General features: G+C 39.7%; 1 protein-coding gene across 4 annotated transcripts in view; it reads left to right on the top strand.

The window, feature by feature from the left end:
- SPTBN1 (spectrin beta, non-erythrocytic 1) overlaps nt 1-12,581 on the top strand; it is a 198,414-nt gene that overhangs the window by 96,029 nt on the left and 89,804 nt on the right. The window lies entirely within an intron of this gene.

Below are 12,581 nucleotides of genomic sequence, written 5' to 3'. Positions count from 1 at the left end.
GTGAGAGCCTTTCCATCAATTTAGAGGGCTATGTAATTTATAGTGAAAACCAGTTATTGTCATCCCACTGCTATAGGTTGGATTAGGATCAATTACAGGTTTTTTGGAGTCTATGTTAGTCTCAAATAATTGAATGAATCCAGTATTTTACCAGATATTTACGTCCTTTTGTGGAGAAGAAGGTCCTGTGTGCGGCAGTGTTTGGGAGGGAAGCTGGGGTGGCTCCTGCAGCCCTTGGCTTTCCTTGCCCAGCTAGCAGGCCTGGCCAGCGGTGTCTCAGAGCTTATACATAAAAAAGGATTCATAACTGAAACAGAACTCCTTCCGTTTGGAATCCCCTGGAATCAGTCAGTAATAGGCCAGGAGTGGCTCTAGTGCTGTAAAAAAGTAGCCTTCCCAGACTGTATGTTTCTTATTTTAACTCTTCTCCTTGTCAAAAATGTGGTTCCTGTGAGGAGGAGGAAGGAAGCAGCTCAATCCTAGAATGTTTGTATTGGGAAGGAGGGGAGGATATATTTCATTCATAGGTTTATTTGTCTTGTGAAATAGTTGACAGTAATGACAGTTTTCTGGAAAACAAGAGGCAGAACTGGATGTGATTTTAAACATTTGCTATGCTGTGCTGCATTCCAAGGGCAGTTAGCTAAGAGGAAGCTCCATTCCCTCCAGGGAATGGTTATGTATCTTTGCTTCATTCCTCTTGAACTCTTAGAAGGTAAATTTTTTGGAAAACTTGGGGGGAACTTGCAAGTGGTAAATAGATAAGTGGGGTTATGTCTTTTATCTTTCTAGGTCTCTCTCTGTTAGAAGCCCCAGAATTTAAAATTTTGAGAATTGAGAATGCACCTCCTCACATGGCTAGGCTCCCTGCTCCACTGTGTCACTCCTCCAGGAAGAAAGCACCATAGGGAATCCTCAATCATAAAATTGATCACCAATGTCCAGTCAGCCTACTCCTGTAGTCTCAGAAGAAATGCTAAACTGAGGAGAAAATGTGAGAAGGTGTGGGGAGTAGTGTACTTACAGTCCCACCCTTTAACAAAAGGCTGTTATTCTGAAAGGTTTGAGGATGGTTGTAAAACTGCTCACAGGGAAGGGTGGAGCTTACACACAGGAAATGTCTTAAACTGTCTTCCCTGGACAAAGTAAAATTTAAATTACAAAAAAATCACTGTGTGCCCCTGATGGTTAACATCCTAAGTGTTTCTCAAGGAAATCCCTTCAAAAGGAGTGGACTTCACATTTTGTGTGGCGGCTTTTTTTTTTTTTTTAATGACCTTGGTCCTCTAATTTAGTTCCAGATGACGTTCTCATTTCTAAATAATTGTGGTTTAACAGTTGCACAAGTTTAGTGTTGGTATTTCTATAACAGAAAACCATCCATATTGAGGAACTGAGAAAAGGTGAATTAACTTTCAAGTATGGTAAATCCCAGGAGAATTACAAACATGGTATTATCTTTAGTAACAAATGGAACTTACTGTATTTTAAGCAACTTTAGAATTTTTGATAAAACCTTTTCCCACCTTCACCTCCACTCCTTAGTTTGGTATTCTGTTCAGTATTTGTAATTCCTCCAGTCATCACATCTTTGATAACAGATTCTATATGCTGATTTAATTTTGTACATGCCTACAAAGCTCCCTTTTTTTACTCTAATGGGTATAATACTTCCTAGCACTTACAACCGAGGTACTGGTAAAGTGATCATCTGTATCTGTTTCGACTTTTTTTTTTAATGTCTCTTTTATTAACTTATTTAACATCTATGTTTGAGAGTCTGAGAGTGGTGTTTCATGGAAGCTGTCTCCGCATTTTTGCTAGTTTCAGATATTTTCACATTGGGTCCTAAAATTTTCAGGAGGGCCCATGAGATGAGATTTGATATCCTGTCTAGCTAAGGGAGTATGATATTAAAATGAATCTGGTCTGCTTAGATACAATAGTTTCTAAAGATTTATAGGTAAGTAAATAAGTGATTAAAAATTAAACTCATTGACTTAAGGGACTAAGATGGAGAGTGATATCAGTCACACTAATGCTGCTGGCATAAGACAAAAGAGACAGGACCTTCAACCACTGGTGGGTTTCAGACATTAGACACTAACACCCAACATAACTCCTGACAGACACACCCAAAGCTCACTCTCTCTTTAAAATTTTTCATCTGCAAAATTAAGTTACCACCTTCCTCAGAGTCTGTGCATGTATCTTATAAAGCTGTATTCATTGTTCTGGTTTTCTTTTTAAAATGAGAGAATGCTGAAATATGACAAATAAAACCTCATGTTTAGAAAAACATGTTTGTAGTAACAGAGAGGTTCATCATACCCTTTCTCCAGTTTCACACCAGCCAGCTTAACTCCTTATAGGAAAAAACTCCTACTGCTTTTCTACTCAGAAACTGTTGCTTGTGCCCACTGTGTAAATGAAATTGTAGACTCCCTAGCTTGGCACTCAGGACCCTCTGCAAAAGGGCCCCACCCCATGTCCTTCTGATTCCCAGTCTTACATTCCCATCAGATCTACCGGGATAGCCAAACCTGCAGCTCCTCATAAAACCAAGCCCTGGGTTTTGCCTCAAATAACCCCACCTTCTCATTTTACCTAGAAATCCTTCCTAAAGTTTTATGACTGTGCTTGCAGTCCAGTTATTCCTGCTTGTCTCCTCCATTGGGGTTGGTACAAAAAAGACTTGGTTGAGTGCTTACCAAGTGCCAGACATGTTAGTAGGAGTTTTATTTATGGTATCTCATCTTGTCTTCATAACACACCTATGAGGTTTTAAAGATGAGAAGATAGAGTAAAATAGCTGTCTAGGGTCACAGGCATTGATTAACTTAGGTTACATGTACTTGTTCTCTTTCTCCTCTCAGACTTGTAAATATTAATGTTATTTTATTTCTGCAAAAAAAAAAAAAAAAAGAAAGAAATGATGGGGTGACATTGTGAAATGCCCTAACCTGATTACTTCTCTTGTTTACCTGTCCCCCAGGAGCACTGATTCTGTTTGCTTTTGCAGTGGAGTTGTAATGAAGACAGGATCTAGTTGAAAAGCATCAAAATGAACTCTTGTTGCCATTTTTGCAGCCTGCTCCTTGACATCTAGCACCTGGTATTTCTGGAGAAGATGCTTTCCTTTAGCTGTTCTGGCTCACTGAATTTGTCATACTGTCCAGAAGGAGTTAATGGAATGGTCTGTCTTCATTGGAACATTAGAGAGAAACTAAAGAGTTTCAAGCCATGGAAATACATTACTCTTAAGTTTACATGCTATCTCAGAGTTGCCTTGTTGAATTTCTTCATTTTTTGTTTTGATTTTTTTAACTATTAGGGAACAAATATCTGGTTTTATACTCATAGATCATGAAGAAATATTATTAAGTTTTCAAGAACTTCCCAGTTTGTTAGGGTACCTAGATTTGTCTTTCTTGATTTCTTAAACCTTAGAGAAAGAAAATTGCAGGGTTTACACCTGCTTGTCATGAAAAAAATGTTAAGTTCTTAGATATAAAGGAATGGCCCTCAATTATTTCCTTCCCATTGCGACAGTAAGAAGAGTTGGTGACAAATGATAAGGCTGTTGGGGGGAGGAAGATTTGTAAGAACATCTCTAGGGTTTAATGAAAGTATGGAAGATTGGCTTTTGGTCTGGATACCTGCCAACACTATGGTACTATAGTTTTTCTAAGCCCAGATAACTGTGGGCATGTTACCAATTAAAAAAAAATTCTTACACTGGTTTATCAGAGTTCAGCTCAAAATTTAGAAGTTCCTAACAGATTTATGATTTAGAATTCTTTTTGAATGATGTAGTAATAATTATAATTAATAATAATTATTACTGTGTTATAGTACTTGACTTTAATATGTATCTTCTTGCCTAATAACTAAATGGTTTCATTCAGAATACCCAGCATGGGATCTAGTACTTAGAAAGTTTTGAAGAAGTATGCATTTCATTAGTTAATAATATTCCTATGGGGTGGATGTCTCTTTATAGATAAAGAAACATACCATTGGATTAAGGTCAACTGGTATGAGGCTGCTTCTCCAGAATCCAGGTTTTCTGACTCCAAATTTGATCTCTTCCTGTAGGACCACAAAATATGAGTTAGGTATGAGCCATGACAGCTATTACCCAGATACCCATGAGTACATGCTGGTGGCTTGAAAAATTAATGAGCTCAGAACTGCTCAGATTTCTGGTCATAAGTTACCGTCAGTTTTTGGTGGGCCAGGAATACTAATAATCAAGGGAACACTGATTCTTTTAGCTTAGAATCAGACTAAACTAAAAAGCTGGGCTGACCATTAAAAGGACTCTTGGAGGCAAGCTAGAAAGAAAATGGGGGTGATAACTCCCTTTGAGGAAAAGATACCACTGCCTTAGGGTAGTGAACTAAAGGGATTCAGAACTTCCTGGCTGCTGTGGAAGCTTTCTGGATGACTATGTTCCTAATCAGAATATTGCCTCTTGTGCCTTCCTCCTAGAAAGGTGTCTCTGTTCACAGCCCCACTGCCCCTTCCTCTGCTTTAGATTCTTTCTGTGGTTTCCTAACCCACCATTCAACTGCCCCAGCCTCTCTAAGGCTGGGTCCTGGAAAGAAAAAAAATCCCTCCTTGAGAGTGACTCCGGCAACCTTCCCATCTCCAGCTCCTGCTACTTCTTACTCCATGGTATCCATGATTCCCTAAACCTGCCCTGCATTTTCCCTCCCTGAGATTACTCTTGTTTTGTTCTTCCACTGGGAATTTTTTCCTGTATTAGGATCATCTTTTTGACAGTTTCGATGCCACTGAATTCCAGGTTTTCTCAAAGGAGCGGTCAGGATTCCTGCTTGGATTCCCTTTAAGATTTAAATTTACGCACTTGGTCATTTTGTGATTTTTTTCAACATAATTGCTTTTGGTTACAGTTGAGTATTTGCCTCTTTGTTTTCCCTACATTTCAGAAAGTCTGAGAGTGTAAAGACAAAAGTCTGACATAATCTATCTTAAGTATAGCAATCTTCACATCTTTGTTAAAGAGTAAATAAGTGCAGTTAATATTAAGGACTAGCTTGTTGCAGTGGTTCTCAACAAGAGGTCCCCGGACCCCATCAGCATGACATGGGAACTTGCTAGAAATACAAAATCTCCAGCCTGAATTCTGACCTACCACATTAGAAACCCTGAGGGTGAGGCCCAGCAATAGGTAATTTTTAACCAGCCTGCCAGGTAACTCTAGGATATACAGGAACTAAACTAGCAGGCATAAGTTGTAAGGACCCTTGATTCACATTAAAGTTTGAGAAACATTCCCTTTACTGGAACACACATTGAAATTTTGCAGCTTGGAGGGAATAGGGAGATGGGGAGGAACAGACTGCATGAAATGTTCTCAAATAGGAGTAGATATTATAGAATAATTGTGAAAAAGTATGTTTTGGAATAAAATTCTTTGATGGTAGATAAAACATGTAACTAGTCAGGAACGGGCTCTATCCTGTTGAATTCAACAAGCCATTTTAACATCTGTAGGCCTCGGCCACCTTGTCTGCCAAATGGGGTCAGTAATCTGTCTCAGCTCCCCACCAAATTGGTGTGAAGACCAATCTAGAAAGATGTTAAGTTTAGGAAAAATAAAGATAATAGTATATGTAGGTTGTAAGCTCAGTTCAGTAAAGCAGTTAATTTACTACCATTTAAATTCTTAAGAATCTATGGGATTTAACCTTAAAAACAAAAATTCCAGCAACTTGGCATCTGGAAGGGAGGCAGGTGGCTTCCAGCCACAGCCCTGTCGTAGATATCAGAAGATCTGGGTTGATTTCCTTAATAACCTACTAGGTTTACATTCTAGGGTTGTGTCGAACAGCAGATGTGATAATGTGTATGAAATTCCCTTGAAAACTTCCATTTACTATTAGAAATGTAAAGTATGGTTATTGTTTCCATAATCATATTTTCTATTAAAGAAAACTATGTATATAGATGAATTGCAAGAATTCCATTATTGTACTGCAGTTCAAATACGGACTTCAGGATTTGTTTTCCTCTGTTCTAGAAATTGACACGAATAGTAACAGCTTCAAATTTTTTCAGTCAACACTAGCTTTACAGCCCCATACATATGTTCATACTGGAATTAGACTGGTGCGCATTATCAACATGAGCCAAGCAGATCTCAGCCATTTTTAGGTCTTGGTGCCTTTTCTTCCTCTTGCCTGGCAAGTTTCTATCAACTCTTAGGCCTCAACCGTGAAAAACTAATCATGGGAAGTCAGTGATAGGGGCATTGTAAGAATTTTCTCATTTCAGTATTCTTTGCTGAATTGGATAAGTTAAAAATTCGGCAGTTAAACTATTTCATGGGTGCAAATGACTTGCCAGTTAAAAGCTCAGTAATTGGTCAGTCATCTACTTTAGAGCAAGAAGAATCCTAAGAAATAATAAAATAAAACTGATTTTAAAAAGAGAGGGCTTGCTTTTTTGTTTATTCTGTTTAACATATTTACTGATGACCTGCTTTACCACCATGAGCAGCTGTCCTGTGGTTAGGAAGTATGTGAGTAAGCGTGCTTCAGCTGTGCTGAAGATGCTGGCTGAACTGATCAGTGGTTAGAAGCAAGTGAAAAAATTAACTTGTTTCAGGTCAGGGACTCAGCTAGGGAATCAAGAGGTGAAGGACCCAGGTAGGTGAGTTGGATCAGGTTCAGGGTGGGCTGAGTTCAGATAGCAGAGCTGGGAGAGGGGCTGGTAGGATTTTTACCATCGCAGGATGGGTGCATAGTACTGTAAATAAGGTTAAGGAGTTTGGAAGTGAGTCAGGCGGTGGGAAGTTGTTGAAAGATTTTAAATAGGAGAGTGAATTATTCCAACTTAAAAAAAAATTATTTTAAAGGAAAGGTCAGTCTGACTCTGGAGTATGGTGATTGTTTTGGAGGGTAGTGGTAAAGAGAGGAGTCAGGAGACCAGTTAAGAAGTTGTTGGATTTGTAGAAACATTTTCAACTTGAATTTTGAACTGCAGGGTACTTAGAACCTTGTTACGCAGTGTGGTCTGTAGGTGACCTGGGAGTTTGTTACAAATGAATCTCAGGCCCACCCAAGACCTACTGAGTCAACCTCATTTTAAGAAGAGTCCCAAGAGGTCTATATACAAGTTCAGGTTTAAGGAGTGCTGCCTTGGAATCTCTGCTTGCTTCACTAACCCTATGAGCACAGAAGGAAATAGTCCTAGAAAGGTTATGACCTCTGAGGTTTAAATTTTATATGTTTTATATGAAGTCTGCATTAAAGGCAGTAGTTTTGTGTGTTTTTTTCCTTTTAAGTAAACTGCATCATTTTAACTAACTATAAAAATAATCTTGTATCCAAATGTATAATAGTTAATTAAAGTTCAGTAGCTGATTACAGAGCTTTTAAAAGCATAGTTGGTTAATTCCTAGCTTTGTATCTTTGCAGAATTGGGCTGGGATTTTCCTGCTTGCCAATCCTGCAGTTCTAGAAATTTGGGAGGCTAAACAAACACAGTTTCTTTTTATTTACCCACTTGGCATTAGTGGAGAAATACAAAAACACTCTGGGCCAGTGTCCCTAAATTCTTCCAGAAATTCAGCATGTTGTCTTGGGAAGTAGAGGCTTATTAAGTCCATACCTGCTTTAGGACATCAACCTTTATATACTAGTAAACTGTTTTTTTAAAGCAAAAATACCCCACCTTCCCCCATGCTCCATCTTAATAAATGATCCTATATTAAATGAATATTACTGTCCTGGCAGTTTATTAGACTTCAGTCATTTCATGTATGTCAGACTTACCTAGCAGTGCCTTCAGATTTCGATGTTAAAAAGTAGATTTAAAATCTTTTAAATATCTGTTAAATACTCATTTCCTGTGAGTTTAAAGGTGAGTTTTAAAATTACAGGGTATTGAACAGGGGGGAAAAGCACCTGTTGAAACTTGTTGGCTACAAGTTTTTGCCCCTTAGTAGAATTAGGATGGGAGTGATCAGTGGCTTCTGTTCTTGACTGGCACCACTCCAGAATCTTCCTAACGGAAGGGGTGTGGGTAACGAAAGTAGTAGTAGTTAGGAGGTGACTCAAATGTTGATCTTTCAAAGGCAGGGTTGAAGGTTCAGAAATAAAAATGAAAGAATAGTTCACACAAGATCCTTCAATACTAGCAAATTTTAATTTTCTTATGGTTCTTGCCTATATATACACATACACACTTTAAACTATTACAGTAATTACATGGTTTTGTCTTTGCATCATTTTCTATTTTTCACTTAACATTATATATGATAAACTTTTCATATATGGTTATTTCTATGCCTTTTGCCAAATACTGCCAAATTACTTTTCAAATCAGGGCAGTTTATTTACTCATCTGAGCATGTTTTCTCATCTATGGGATGAGGGTAATAAAAATTCTATGTAATTAGATTTATGTGAGAATAAGTGAGGTTCTCCATGGAAACTGTTTGGCACCGGACCTGGTCCATAGTGGGCCCTCAGTAATCAATGGCAGTTGTCATTAATACAGGTTCTGGTTAAACGGCAAAGCAGAGCCCAGCAGGGATTAGTGTTTTGAACTTGAGTTGAGTGTCTCAACCCCCAGCCCATCCCTGAAACCTGTTCTAGGTGTGGTTTCCTTCAGCATGATAGAAGAGCATTTAGTTTGTCTTAAAATGCACCCAACTGAAACACTCCCTTTTATGTTCCCCTTTATTAAGTACACAAGGTTGACAGCAGTCACTTAAGTCTGGCAACTTTTATGCAAATGGAGGGTCACAGTGGTAGTACCTCTCCCAAGTTCATGAAAAGCATGTTGGAGCAGTTACTGCTGCAGCCAGAGCATTCAGCACTTTGTCAGAACTGCTGTAGCCAAACTAATATTGACCATCCCTCCATAGATTGTTGAATGCCCCTACTGTGTTTGCTTTTGAAAGGCCTTTCTCTCCCCCAACCTTGTTTTCAAGAGGCACAGGACCTTTATGTAGCAAATCCAGTAATCACAGTAGCTGGCCTATATTTGGTTTCACAAAGGCCTTGTGAAAGATGTGGCCTTAAAGTCCCTTTTTAATGCTGAAATGATGCAAGTGAAAAGTTAATTTGAAGATCATTGGTGCACACTTTATTCATGAAGAGTGTGAACAAAACATAAAAAGCCTGTAGGCTCTGTTCTTCTCTGGTGGCAAGGAAATTACATAGGCTGTGTCATTATTTGGGTGAATTTTACCCTCCCCACTGAGAGTGCAGTGGTGGAATTTTGTAATGAGAGCTATTGGTTTAAACACAGACTAGTTGCATGGGTGAGTGAGTGAATGAATGAGCAAGTGAGTGTGTGTTTTGCCTGAAATCCTTACACAAGCCAGGCATTGCTTTGGTGACATTGATGGGCAAATGGCAGTTGTCTCTTGGAATATTTTTTTCCCTTAGAGAAACTTTGAAAGTCTATTTTCAATTGTATGGAGTCTTTGAAAGTCTGCCTAATCTGTATGAACTGTTAAATGCCGGTGAGTTTCTGTAGATTGCTGGCTTGAATGATAGTAGTTAAGAGATGAGTGTAAGTCTAGTGCACTGTGTATTTCTGATGCTTGAAGGTGCTGTCCTGATTTCTGTTGAGGGAAAATGTTTATGCCTACATAGTTTGAAACTGCTTGCTATAAAAAATTCACCCTTGCCGTGGTAGAGGGAGATTATGCATTATCTGCGAACAGCTGCGGAGCAGATGAAATCCCAGCTGCCCAGTCGGATGGACAGCGGGTGGGAGTGGCCAGGGGAGCCATGGAGGGAAGTGAACAGAAGCTGGTGGTGGTGGTGGTGTGGTGAGGAGGGCTGTTGGAGGCTGTTTTCAGTGTGAGGACATTTTATCTCTCATTTCAGAAGCACAGGGTGGTGGAAAGCACATGGTTATAGATTCACATAATCCAGTATTCAAATGTTGGCCATACCAGTGATCTTACTGAGCCCTTTCTCCGTCTGTTAAAACTGGGAAAAATAAACAGCCTTTGTTATGGTTGTGAAGCTTTAATTAGTATGTTGTGCAGGTAGGTTGACCAGCTCATCCAGGTTTGCCAGAGGCTTTCCCCTTTTAAGCACTGATTTCCATGTCCAGGGAATCCTCCTGAGTCTTAGGCAAGTGGGGTGGTAGGTTGCCTTTATTATATATAAAATTACTTATTACTATGTACTGTGTGTGTGTGTGTGTGTGTGTGTGTGTGTGTGTGTGTGTGTGTGTATGTGTATCCATGTATTTCCTCCTAGAGCTTGGCACATAGAAAAGTGTTTCCTAAGGAATGAATGAAAGAACAAAGTAATGAAGGCAGTAATACATACATAGTTATTTTAAAAGTGAGCTGATCTTCCCTGTTGCCTCTTCTGCCCTGAGAAAAGGAGTGGCCTCACCAGCCATGTAATGATGTGTTGAATGAAAGAGTGAATCACGTATTAATGGTTTTGGCTCTATGATGTGGCTAACCTATAACTTAAGGAAAGGCTTGTTTATGTCGACTTTTCTGATAAAATGAAATTTCTGTAGGACCGTAGGGGCCTCCCTCATGTAGTTCCTTTACTCTCTAGGGTACTGGAATTTACTTAACTTTGGTGGGGAGGGAAGGAAAGGAAAGCCTACAGTACTAAAGTACTGGGAGCGAGGAACAGTTTCCTAGAAGTTAATTAGACATCATATTATCTCTCTTTCTCTTTCTCTCTCTCTTTTTTGAGTGAGATTGGGCAAGAGTAGTTGGACCAGGAAAAAGTTTAAGGGTTGTGCAAATGTAATCTAACTATGTATATAGCAAAAGGGATAAAAGTATACCCCGTGAAACTGAAACCCATTCTTGTAGGTGTGGTGGCCATTCAGATTTGTATACTGTGTGACTGTAAAATGAATGTGACTTTCTAACTGCAAATAGGTCTTTGCTCACAATGATACAGCATGAGTAATGCTTTTCTAGAAGCCAGGCAGTTAGTAATACTTTGAGCAAATAGAGGCAGGGCCTCAAACTTAGATACCAGATTAATATGCAGGCTTGGCCTTCAAACTGAAGGAAGTACCTGGGAGACAACTACATTTGGCCCAAGAACTGCTTCCCAGACCACAGTGCCTCCCAGTTACCACTGCCCCATTAAAAAAAGTCTTTGCTTTTCCTCTGCAAGTATCTATGATGCCAATTTTCAGGTGGGAGGTTATTTTTTCACTTGAAACACAAGGAAGCAATTTTTAAAAGTCATACTCATTCAACAGTGGGCTTGGCTATAGCTAAGCTTGACTAGGAGTTCTTGGCCACAGAACCACACACTGCAGTCTTTATTAGGATAGTAAATTCAGATGGCTCTTTGGGAAGGGAGAGGGCTGGAGTTGAGGGAGGAGCACTAGAGCTGGCCTCTGCAGCTGGCTGCCTTTGTGTTTGCACCAGTGTGCTGGGAGTCCAGTGGGAGGGCAGTCCCAGATACTCATCTCAGCCATTGTTGTCATCCAGTGATTCTGAAATGACTTTTCTTACCTCATTTTCCTATGAGCTCATAGTTGTCTGCAAACATAAATTATGTCATAGATTCTTGCTCCCTCTTTGTTTGATAAGGAATAGTTCTTAGGCGGTTTTTGGAAGAGGAAATTGAGGCATAGGTCACTTGGTGATTCAGCAGTTGATCTGGAATCTTCTGTCTTTGGTCCCCTTCCCCCAGTGAGAATTCAAAATGTAACTCCTTTGTTAAGGTTCTCTGCATTAAAAACCAACCCACAAAGTCCTACTGGAAAGGGTGACCCATTACTAGTGTAATTACTGGCATTACTTAATCCCTGTTTAATATTCTGCCTTATGGAGGGCCTCTGTGGCTCTTTGCTAGACTGGGGTATGGTTTCTATGTCCTCAAGAAGCTCACAAATAAATCAAAACACAGGAAAACATAGTTCTTGTAATAGAATTTGAATGGGTGACTATAAGGAAGGGGGTGGTGCTTTATACACCTGAGAAATAGAGAACACCTGCCCTCTACTCACTGGGGTAGCTGTGAGAATCAATTACAGTTCTGTGTGTGAACTTCCTTTGAAAAATACAAATTCATAAGCAAATATGAGAAATTTTGGGGGAAACAAATGATGAAGCCATCTTTGTTCTCAGGTCCACTCAGCTGGTCTGGTGTCTGCTGATAAAGGAAATAGAGACCTTTTTGATAACAAGGGCCAATTATTTATTGAATCCTTATGTACCCAACTCTGTGTCACTTATTATATGCATTACCTCATTGCACATTCAGATGAATGCTAGAGATAGGCACAGACATTATCTCTGCTTACAGAGGAGGAAACCAAGCCTGGCGATGAAGTAACTTGCCCAGTATCATCCTACAGCGAGTAAGTGATGGGCCTGGCAGTCATACCCAGCTGTGTGTTTACAGAGCCCTAGTCCACACTGCCTTTCCAGAGATAGTTATCTGCCCTGGAGAATCTAAGTGTGGCTGGGTGGGGGGGGAGCCGTCAACCATGTCTAGCAGCAGTCTACATGGTTTCTTGAGTCTGCTTTGAAGCAGCTTCCTCAGCCCTAGGTCCTCAGAAAGCATCTTCCCCTCTGAGTGTGGGATTTAGGA

This window comes from Manis pentadactyla, chromosome 2 (assembly GCF_030020395.1).
Source record: "Manis pentadactyla isolate mManPen7 chromosome 2, mManPen7.hap1, whole genome shotgun sequence".
In the NCBI taxonomy this organism is placed as follows: Eukaryota; Metazoa; Chordata; class Mammalia; order Pholidota; family Manidae; genus Manis; species Manis pentadactyla.
The sequence above is the reverse complement of the archived record's forward strand: the minus strand, read 5'-3'. Positions and strand labels throughout refer to the sequence as shown.